The 12,257-nt window shown below is 40.8% G+C and overlaps 1 pseudogene; it reads left to right on the plus strand.

The window, feature by feature from the left end:
* LOC103068918 (zinc finger protein 410-like) overlaps positions 1-351 on the plus strand; it is a 1,649-nt pseudogene extending 1,298 nt beyond the window's left edge.
* The last annotated feature ends 11,906 nt before the right edge of the window (positions 352-12,257 follow it).

Raw genomic sequence — 12,257 nt, forward strand, 5'->3', positions numbered from 1 at the left:
TTGCAGATGGGAGCGGCTGGGAGTCAAGAGCAGGAACAAACTGATAAGCCACTAATGGGCAGTAGTTTGCTTGAAGAGCCTTCAGTAACCAGTAAAAACCTGGTGTCTATGAATTCTCAGCCCAGCCTTGGTGGAGAGTCCTTGAAACTACCGGATACCGATTCTATCCCAGGAGTTGATGATGAGGTGCTCACTGAAGGATCCCCATGTCCTCTGTCTTCAGTGCCTGATGTGACGCATCATTTGGTGACCATGCAGTCATGGAGGCACCCATGTGAGGTTTCTGTCTCAACTGCCATAGATCCACAGGAGTCACTAAACCAAGGAGATCTAACTGACAGACAGACATGAGCATGGGCTCTGACTTCTCTGATCCCAGAGTGCATGTAGTGGGAACAGGACACTTATGGCTCACAATCTGCCAGAACCAAAATTAATCTGTGAAGGACAAGACCCCACTTTTGCCTCTGTTCATCTTTCCTGGCCTAGAAGATGAATGCAGGAGAGCTTCTCTTTGACTACCATCTAATTCAGTCAAGGAAAAAAGCAGTGAATGTGGGATGGATAACTGTACCTACCTCTCTTCCCACTGCACAATTTTGGGATAGACTTATCCCAAAAGTGAATTTGATTATGTGTTGGCTGAAGTTTCTCAGTAAGACTGTTGAGGGGAGGTTTTCCTTTGAAGAGTTTTCATCGCAGACTGAGCTGTCTTTTCACATGGGTGAACTAAATCCTGCCACCAACCATAAAACTTCACCAAGAAGTTGAGCTTTCAAGATGCCTTGTTGCTCTGTAGAAAGGAGTGAAGTCAGTTCTGTTGTGACATTCTCCCTTTAGCAACCTGAGTATGAGACTCTCTGTCACTGGTCTGCAAAAACATTAATTACTTGAATTCCTGCTTGCTCCAGGCTGAGGTACTATCTTGTCCTATACACCTCTACTTGGCCACTTTGCTTTCTTTGTTTATGGAACATACAGTAGCATGTTTAGAGGTTGTTTGATTTTGCTTTTTGTTGTTGTTTTTTTAAGTTAAAAATCACATGATTCAGAGGTTCAACTGTTTTTCCTTTAAAAAAAAAAAACAGGGCTTCCCTGGTGGCGCAGTGGTTGAGAGTCCGCCTGGCAATGCAGGGGACACGGGTTTGTGCCCCGGTCTGGGAGGATCCCACATGCCGCGGAGCGGCTGGGCCCGTGAGCCATGGGCCGCTGAGCTGCGCGTCCGGAGCCTGTGCTCCGCAACGGGAGAGGCCACAACAGTGAGAGGCCCGTGTACCGCAAACAAACAAACAAACAAACAAAAAACAAAAAAACAAAAAAAACAAAAACAGCCAGTCCAAAAAAAGAAAAAGCAATATATACATCAAGTTGACTTTGTACTTGTGATTTGATCCTCACTAATATTTCCTGTGGCTATTACTTTCAAAGTATGTACCTCATCCATTAAAGTTCTCAACTCATAAGAAGCAAATGCCTACCTTTTTAGAAGTTACATATCAGAGATGGTTTCTCAAAGAGGAGTTAACTTTTTAAAAAAATTTTTTTCCAAATGGACTCTCTTTCCCCAAGAGCTGTCAAGGAACACATGGGGAGTCTTTCCAAGTTCACAACCAGCCCAGAATGTTTACTTGCCTAAAAATGAAGATCCCAAGAATCACAACTAGATAGAGAAGACCTGCGGGGCTTCTTCCTGAAATGTCCTTGCCTAACCTCCCGGCTTGGATATCCCCTCTTCGTCTTTCAGGGCCTTTGTGTTCCTGCATCTCCAATAGCCCCAGGTAGAATTAGCTGCTTTGTCTTCTGTTTCCATAGCACTTGAGTTATGTCCCTGTTTCAGCACTTGCTATCTACTATTTGAATCTGTTTATATGGCTGTCTCCTCAACTAAATTGAGTTCCTCAAGGTTAGGGCCAGAGTGGTCAGTCCTCTGGGCGATGCAAGGATAATGTGGGTGTGGAATCACAAAACAGGAGCCAGGGAGAACAAAGTTTGATAGGGAGAGTGGGAGGCAGAGCCCAGAGTAACTCCTCAAACCAACCTTCACCTGCAGTGACTTTTTCCTTTTAATGTGTTCAGTTTTAATGCAGAAGGTTAAAGGAGTAAGGTTCAGGGCCAAAATATTTACCAATTTTAGTAAGATAATTTTCTTGTACAAAAATCAAGGTAATCTAAGGTTTATCTCCAGCTGTGCCTTTAACCCAGGCTGACTCATCACACATTGTGTAACCAGCACTAGTGCTCAGTAAAATTGAAAGCTGGGTCCCATGCTTCCTCTTCTAGCAACTGTCTTCCACCCTTTCACTTTGCTTTTCCTGAATTTGTTCTTTGCTCCCACAACCTGCCCCACACCCCTCTCAGTTTATCACACTAGGACTTCCTGACTTTTTTCCACTGGGAATCACTGGGACTGAAGCCTGGTCCATTATCAGGCTTCATAATGCATCTCTGCAACTCAAATCCCACATCTCAGTGATTTGGAGGAAAGCTGAGGAGGTGGCATTGCTCTTCTTCTCAGAAGAGTCGAGGCAGGTATGCGGGGCCTCACATGGAACACGGAGTCCCACCAGGAAGGCTCCATGAGTTGCTGGGTCTTATTATGTGGTATTTATAATGCCCTCATCTGAGTGGACAGTCATCCCAGTGAGCTACTAGGTGGGATAACCTGTCTGTATCAGCCACCAAAGAGGATCCTAATAAGGAAAACAACTCTGCAGATATGAAACACTATAAGACTGAATTCTCTACTTTCTATTCTTCACTTAGATTAGGAGGAAGAAACACCCCTTCATGATCAAAAAGAGGGTCCCCTCCTCAACCTTAATTAGGCTTCCTCTGTTGGGTGGGGGCATGTGGAATGTCATGAATGACATCAAATGCAGAGGCCCAGTTTGGGAATTATTGTAAATGATTGGTATGGTCCTTCCCAGAGGTCTCTGCTCTCATCTGGTGAATCATTCAGGTTTTAGTACAGACAAATAAATCTCTCTATTTATTTTTTTCATTTTAAAATTATTTTTAATTGTGGTAAGAGACATACAACATAAAATTTACCGTCTTAACCATTTTAAAAAAAAATTAAGTAGAGTTGGGACTTCCCTGGTGGTACAGTGGTTAGCAATCCACCTGCCAATGCAAGGGACACGGGTTCAAGCCCTGGTCTGGGAAGATCCCACATGTCATGGAGGAACTGAGCCCGTGTGCCACAACTACCGAGCCTGCACTCTAGAGCCCATGAGCCACAACCACTGAGCCCGTGTGCCACAACTACTGAAGCCCGCGTGTCTGGAGCCTGTGCTCCACAACAAGAGAGGCCAGCGCAGTGAGAGGTCCGCACGCCAGAACGAGGAGTGGCCCCCGCTCACCGCAACTAGAGAAAAGCCCGTGCACAGCAGCGAAGACCCAACACAGCCAAAAATAAATAAATAAATAAATTAATTAATTAATTAATTTAAAAAATGTAAGTAGAGTTGATTTACAATGTTGTGTTAGTTTCTGGTGCATAACAAAGTGATTCAGTTATATATATATATATATATATATATATATATATATATATATATATATATATATATATATTTTTAAATATATATTCTTTTTCAGATTATTTTCCATTATAGGTTATTACAAGATAGTGAATATAGCTCTCTGTGCTATGTAGTAGGACCTTGTTGTTTAACTATTTTATATACAGTAATGTGTATCTATTCATCCCAAGCTCCTAATTGATACCTCCCTACCCCTTTCCTCTTTGGTAACCATAGTTTGTTTTCTATGTCTTTAACCATTTTTAAGTGTACAGTTCAGTGGTATTAAGTACATTTACATTGTCGTATAACCACCATCACCATCCATCTCCAGAGCTCTTTTCATTTTGCAAAACTGAAACTCTGTACCCATTAAGCAATAATACCCAAAACTCCCTCTTTCCAGTTCCTGGGAATCACCATTCTATTTTTTATCTCTTTGAATTTGATTACCTTAGGTACCTCACATAAATTGAATCATGTAGTATTTCACTCAATGTAATATCCTCGAGGTTCATCCATGTTGTAGCATGTGTCAGAATTTCCTTCCTTTTTAAGTCTGAATAATATTCCAGTGTCTGTATATACCACAGTTTGTTTATCCATTTGTCTGTTGATGGACACTTAGATTGCTTCCACCCCTTGGCTATTGTGCATAATGCTATAAATATGGATATACAAGTCTCTCTTCAAGTCCCTGCTTTCAATTCTTTTGGGTACATACCCAGAAGTGGAATTGCTGGATAACATGATAATTCTATTTTTAATTTTTTGAGGACCTACCATACTGTTTTCCATAGCAGCTGTACCATTTTACATTCCCCCAAACAGTGTGAAAATGTTATAGTATCTCCATATCCTTACCAACACTTGTTATTTCTGTTTTGTTTTTCTATAGTAGCCACGCTAATGGATGTGAGGTTGTATAGTTATTTCAAGCAAAAAGGGAATTAGATAAAAATTGTCTGAAGTACTGAAGCAGCAAACTCTATACTGAGCTTCCAGAATGATTCCCAGAACACCATAAACTGATACACTAGGGAAGCTATTACATTTGTCACAATTACAAAAGAGGGAACCAAAATGTTGTTATTGGAACTACTGAGTTCAATAATAATCGACCATTACTGTCATACCAGTTAACTATGACTACAACAACAACGCTTAACATGACCACAAATCTTCATTAGCCTTACATCAAGAGGTATTTATATAGCTCATGAGCTTGTGGTTGGCTGATCTTGGCTGGGCTTGTGGTTGGGCAGCTCAAATGAGGCAGCTCTGCTCCATATGTCTCTCATCTACCTTCTGGGACCACTGGGCTTATGGAGCAGGTTCATCTCATGGTGATGTCAGAAGCGATATCAGATGTGTAAAAAAGAAAAGTGGCAGAACTTAAAAGACAGATCTTGACAGCAATGAAATGCAAAACAGTAAATATCAGTACAGCATCTGTCATGGTTAAAGGGTCCAGTAGGACCCATTTTTAAACAAAATTTTCTTATTTTAAAACATTTAATTTTATAATGCATAAGACACATGACTTTTATTTTTTAATTTTTTAATACATCTTTATTGGAGTATAATTGCTTTACAATGGTGTGTTAGTTTCTGCTGTACAACAAAGTGAATCCACTATATGTATACATATATCCCCATATCACCTCCCTCTTGAGCCTCCCTTCCACCCTCCCTATCCCACCCCTCTAGGTGGTCTCAAAGCACCGAGCTGATCTCCCTGTGCTTTGCAGCAGCTTCCCACTCGCTATCTATTTTACATTTGGTAGAATATATATATGTCAATGCTACTCTCTCACTTCATCCCAGCTTACCCTTCCCCCTGCCTGTGTCCTCAAGTCCGTTCTCTATGTCTGTGTCTTTGTTCCTGCCTTGCCACTAGGTCCATCAGTACCATTTTTCTAGATTCCATATATATGCGTTAGCATATGGTATTTGTTTTTCTCTTTTGAACTTACTTCACTCTGTATGACAGACTCTAGGTCCATCCACCTCACTACAAATAACTCAATTTCGTTCCTTTTTATGGCTGAGTAAGACACCTGCCTTTTATTTTTATTTATTTTTTTTTTACATCTTTATTGGAGTGTAATTTCTCTACAATGGTGTGTTAGCTTCCACTCTACAACAAAGTGAATCAGTTACACATATACACATCTTCCCATATCTCTTCCCTCTTCCGTCTCCCTCCCTCCCTCCCTCCCCATCCCACCCCTCCAGGCGGTCACAAAGCACCGAGCTGATCTCCCTGTGCTATGCGGCTGCTTCCCACTAGCTATCTACCTTACGTTTGATAGTGTATATATGTCCATGCCTCTCTCTCGCTTTGTCACAGCTTACCCTTCCCCCTCCCCATATCCTCAAGTCCATTCTCTAGTAACACCTGCCTTTTAAAGAAGTATTTTCTGGTACCAAGACTTTCCTGGTGGTCCAGTGGTAAACAATCAACCTTCCAATACAGGGGACATAGGTTCAATCCCTGGTCAGGGAACTAAGATCCCACATGCCACAAGGTAGCTAAGCCCATGCACCACAACTACTGAGCTCGCATGCCTCAACAAGAGAGCCCATGTGCTGCAAACTACAGAGCCCATGTGCCCTGGAACCTGCATGCCACAACTAGAGAGAGAAAACCCACATGCCACAACCAGAGAGAAGCCTGAGCGCCACAACAAAAGATCCAGCATGCCTCAGCAAAGATCCTGCATGCTGCAACCATGACCCAATGCAGCCAAAAATAAATTAAATAAATAAATAAATAAATATATTTTTTAATTACTAAAAAAAGAAATGTTTTCTGGGCTTCCCTGGTGGTGCAGTGGTTGAGAATCTGCCTGCTAATGCAGGGGACACGGGTTCGAGCCCTGGTCTGGGAAGATCTCACGTGCCGCGGAGCAACTGGGCCCGTGAGCCACAACTACTGAGCCTGTGCGTCTGGAGCCTGTGCTCCGTAACAAGAGAGGCCGCGATAGTGAGAGGCCCGCGCACCGCGATGAAGAGTGGCCCCCGCTTGCTGCAACTAGAGAAAGCCCTCACACAGAAACGAAGACCCAACACAGCCCTAAATAAATAAATAAATAAATAAATAAATTTTAAAATAAATTTTAAAATTTTAAAATAAATAAATTTTAAAAACTTTGTAACTGGGACTTTCCTCTGACAGCACATTTCATGTTTCCATCCAAGTCATTTCTTGGTTATACTTTACATTGAAACCAAAAAACATTTCAGCCTGTTTTAGAATGTAGCCGTTGATCAACACTGGAGTGTTGTTCATCTCAGTAGCAAGATGCTTCTGGGCAGGGAATGAATGACTGCAAAATACCTCATAGCAAGACAAACCAACACACAAAAACTGTGCTGTGTCTGGTCATTAAGACCCATTAAGTGGTCTGAGTGAGTATGAAAAATTTATCTTCAGGAAATGACAAATAAGATAGTTTCCAGAGAGCCCTTTTTTACTGTATTCTCTTCCTGATCTGATTTTGCAGAAACCTGGTGGCATGACCTTCAGGGCATGGAGGAAACATGCTGTTTATAAATATAGCTTTTAATACATTTTAATGTTCTGATCATTGATTCTTTGTTTTGAATGATATACTTACGTTATTTTAAAGCAAGCATCAGGGAACACCAACATTATTAGGTAACTATAGAATAAAGACGATAAAATTCTTACTAAAGTTAGCTTAAAAACAATTTCACCCAAACCTCTAAGACATCTTGATAAATTCTCAGTTAGTTAAATCAAGCAGAGCAGTCAACAAGGTATCCTAGAATCTAATCTCTCTTACCTACAAACTTTTGCTCCTGTTGTTCATTCTAAACAGAATTCCATATAACTCTTTGCCCTATCACAAGCTAAATATTTTTAAAGGCAACTCAACATCTGAAGAAGTGTGTGTGTGTGTGTGTGTGTGTGTGTGTGTGTGTGTGTGTACAGGGATGTCCTAGTTAGGACTCAAAAACCCAGATATCCAAATAAGCTAACCCCAATGCAGATACACAAAGCATATAAAAGAATCTCATAAAATATAGTGGTAGGAATGTACCAAGCCTGTATAAAACTGGAACTGGGGAATGGAAAGTTATCTGGAACCAAGGCTACACTCTCTACTTCCCAGGAGCCATGTGACCTGCCACTTGGTCCTTTCTCTCTTAACTAGATTCTTCTACTTATCGGAACATGGTCATCAGACATGACTTCATAGCTTGGCTTCTCAGCTCCAGTGACAACCACCAGCTAGAATGTTCCTTTATGTTTCTTAGTTCCAATTACTAAGAAAGGGACTGTGATTAGATCAACATTGTGCTCTGTGATGGGCACTCTTTGGGTTCTCTGGAATTATCAGTTAGATCAAAAAAGACATCACAAATATGGTTCCACAGCCATAATGGGCAGGACAAGCAAAAACAGATATGTGTAGTATGACATCTGTATGCATGTATAATTATTACTTGTATGGCACATTACATACAGCTTCACAATATTACATTTTAAAATTTACTCTTTGTCTTAGTCAAAATTCAACCGGAGAATAGAAGACATAGTTACATGTTAAAGACAGAGGGACTTTAATACAGGAAATTGATAATACAGGTGATGGAAAAGGTGAAAGGGAAATGGGAGACAGTTGAGGCAACTCAGAGATGAGTAAAAGCAGAGAGCTGTTGGGCTTGAGAGACAAAAGGAGGAGGAGGTGGCATTACCGGAACCCAGCGCCATACTTCCCCAGCAAAAGCTAGAAGCACAGTCTGCTTAAATGCAGGGAGCTGAGTCATGAAAGAGGCTGGAGATGCTGCTGAGGCAGAGAGAAGAGAAATACTCTGGATTTTCCCTTCTTCCCACTTTTCAGTCTCCTCCTGTAACTGCCATTCACCTGATGCTCCTGACATGGGAACCTGGTGTCTTAGCTCAGGCTGCCATAACAAAATACCATAGATTGGGTGACTTAAAGAACAGACATGTATTTCTCACAGTTCTTAAGGCTGGAAAGCCCCAAATCAAGGTGCCAGCATGATCATTTTTTGGTGAGGATTCTCTCCCTGGCTTGTAGAATGCTGCCTTCTTTGTGTTCTCACATGGCCAGTGGGAGCAGGTGGGTAGAGATTACTCTCTCCCCTTCTCATAAGGCCACAGTCCTATTGGATTAGGGCCCCAGTCTTATGACCTCATTTAACCTTAATTACCGCCTGAAGACCTTATCTCCAGATACAGTCATAGTCAATATATGCTTCAATATATCAGTCTGACAGGACACAGTTTAATCCACAGCACCCAGAACATGCAGCCGCTTGTCACCTCCACTCAACTGTGATACAGAAAGGGCAAGAAATAGATCTGAGGACAACAGGACAAGTACTTCACAATACGGCAAGGTAAATATTATCATTCTTACTTTACACATTAAGAAGCAGGGGCAAATTAAGTAAACTTGTTCAAGCTAGTAAATGACAGCACCAGATTCTAATCTAGGTCTTCTAATTCCAAATCCAGTTGATGATAACTTCCACTGAGTCTTCACTACATATTTCATCTACCCTGAGCTCACGGTTCTCTGAGTTCCATACCAGTTTTATTCTTTATCTTGAAATTCATCAATGAGTACTATCTCATTTTCTTTCCATCATTCTTGTGGGGAATATCTCATTATTATACATCTCTCCAAATGAACTGAAAGTACCTTAAGATCTGGGATCAAACAGCCCCATCCTGTTGTCTAGTTGCTGAATAACTACTTTGATTAATTAATTTTCTCCCATAATAGTTGCTACAGTATTACTGAGGAGGGTTCTATTATTTCATGTTAATAAAATCCTTCATCTATTTTCCAAAATGCCATAGTTCTCTAGTCACCAAAAAAATTTTCTTTGACTCAAGGGGATCATCTATATAAATACTGTTTATTATTTTAGATGTAATTCCATAGAACGGCCTATTGGCATGAATCAGGATCTTTAAACACTTTCCAGTTTCCCTCTTAACTGAGTTACCTGTCAAGGTTATCTTTTATCTTCTTCATTATTCATCCTCTTTTGTCATAACTGTTCTGCAAATATCCGGCTTGGTCACTATTGATCAGCAACATGTCATGCCATCCTTTGCATATAAAATTTATAGAAAAATCAGAAATTTCTTTGCAAAAGCTCCTGAGGGAAAAATGATAAAGATTTCTTTCCTCATTACCCTCTATGTTATGAAATATGCCATGTATTTTGCAATCAGTCAGAATATTATAAGCATAATGAAATATGAAAGAAGACCAACGTTTAGATTACTTGTATTAAAATATCAAAATCACGCTACCTTTTACTTTAGCCTATCTCAGCTGCCAGTCCCTGGACCCCTTCATGACTAGTACATCTTTTCTTCAAGTGTCTAACTCCTGATCACCAGCAATTATTCTTCCTCATTACTTCCTCTGGCACCACTGCATAAACTCCAGCCCTTGGAGACCTCCAGTGAAATGACCCCCCACTTCCTCACAATCTACTACTCCACTCCCTCCTACCTTTACTGCCTTCTTTGCCCAAAAGGTCCTTTTCTGCATCTTTATTCAAGCTGCTGAACATTCTTGGAGAAAACAATGTAATCAGCCTAAACGATCTGTGGTTTTTGTCTTTTTGTTTCTGTTCTTGTTTTCAGGGGGATGAGGGCTTCAGGTTCTCCTAAATTTTAGGGAAGGTTGATGGTTTCTGTCAGACCCAAACTATACTTAATTTTTTTTTTAAGATTCCTTTGATGTGGACCATTTTTTAAAGTCTTTATTGAATTTGTTACAATACTGCTTCTGTTTTATGTTTTTGGGTTTTTGGCCACGAGGCACATCGGATCTTAACTCCCTGACCAGGGATTGAACGTGCAGCCCCTGCATTGGAAGGCGAAGTCTTAACCACTGGACTGCCAGGGAAGTCCCCTTAATTTTTCAATTTCATGCACTTGTAATCTAAAATTTCAAGTTATAGGAAAGGGTATAGTGGGCAAAATAAGTCTCCCTCCAACCCCTGACCCTTTGTTCCCCCCATTCTCCTCCCCAGGAGCAACCAGCCTTTTCATTTTTTTCATCTCCTGCGTGGCATCATATTAAAATAGCCAGGACAGGCTGGGTTGTGCTGTGGTAACAAATTTAACCCAAAATCTCAGTGGCTAGACAGAACAAAGTTTTCGTTTCTCCATCAAACTACATGTTTAAGCTGTATCACCTTGTGACACTGCCACCTCGGCATGTGGTTTCCAGGGAAGAGAGAGCTGGGACGTTACACAGAGGCTTCTCTCTCCTACTTGGACTCACACTGGCCAGTTAATCACGTGGTTCACTTAACTGGAAAGAGCAAACTTCTGTGTACCCAGGAAGCAGAGGAGAACCGGCTAGCGGTTATCACTAATAAATCTGTATTGCATTTGTACTTACACACGTATTTTACACAAACGGGAGCATACTAGGCACACTTTTCTCCACTTTGTTTTTTCCACATATGGTGTGTATGATAGTTCTCTATGTGTGGTCATACTATAATTTCTTTATCTAGTATTTAATTAATAGATATTTAGGTTCTCATCTTTTATCACTACAAATAGTAGCTGTAATAAATATCCTTGAAAGGTAATGTTAATAATAACTGACATACATTGAGACTTTACTATGTGCAAGGCACTGTTCAAAGCCTACTGTATGTTTTAACTCAGTTCACACTCTTAGCAACCCTATGTGAGACATGACATAATTTACAGGTGTCGCATTTACGGTGGTAGAGCCTGGCCTCCAACCCAGGCAGTGAGGCCCAAAGCCTATCAAATTCACATAGATATTTGCACCTCTAAACACAAATTTCTCTAGTATAAACTCCTGTAAGTGAAATTTGTGGATCATAGAGTGTTTACCTTTTAAATTCTGCCAGATATTTTCAGAAGGACTAGATACCCTTCAATTTCACTCTACTCCTAGGGAAGCCATGCTGGTTTCTACAACTTTTTCTTGGCACTCTCAGCGCTCACACATGGGAAACCCAGAAGTGCAGGGAAGTTTAATACCCGTGGCGCCAACCTTGACCGGTGGGAGCCAATTGATAAGTTCTTCTCTGTTATTGCCGTAGGCAGGAACTTCTGGGCTGAACTTCCTAAGGCTCCTGAGATCTCACGCATTGAGCAGCAGTCTTCTAAAGCAGCAAACAACCATATGGCACGTCTTTAGAGAAATAGATGTAGAGAAATTGAACCCTGTGCATTGCTGGTGGGAATGCACAATGGTGCAGCCACTTTGGAAAATAGTATGGTGGTTCCTCAAAAAATTAAACATAGAACTACCATATGATCCAGCAATTCCATTCCCATGTATATAAACAGGAAAATTGAAAGCAAGGACTCAGATACTTGTGCATCAATGTTCATAGCAGCATTATTCTTAATAGCTAGAAGGTGGAAACAACCCAAGTGTTCATCAACATATGAATGGATAAACAAAATTGTGTGTGTGTGTGTGTGTGTGTGTGTGTGTGTGTGTGTGTATATAATGGAATATTACTCAGCCTTAATAAGGAATAAAGTTCTGATACCTGCTTTAATATAGAAATCGTTATGCTAAGTGAAATAAGCCAGACACAAAAGGGCAAATATTGTATGATTCCACTTACATGAGGCACTTAGAACAGGCAAGGTCAAAGAGATCAGAAGTATAATAGAGGTTACCAGGGGCTAAGGGAAGAGGGACATGGAAA

The sequence above is a fragment of the Lipotes vexillifer genome, unplaced genomic scaffold, assembly GCF_000442215.2.
Source record: "Lipotes vexillifer unplaced genomic scaffold, Lipotes_vexillifer_v1.1 scaffold715, whole genome shotgun sequence".
NCBI lineage: Eukaryota > Metazoa > Chordata > Mammalia > Artiodactyla > Lipotidae > Lipotes > Lipotes vexillifer.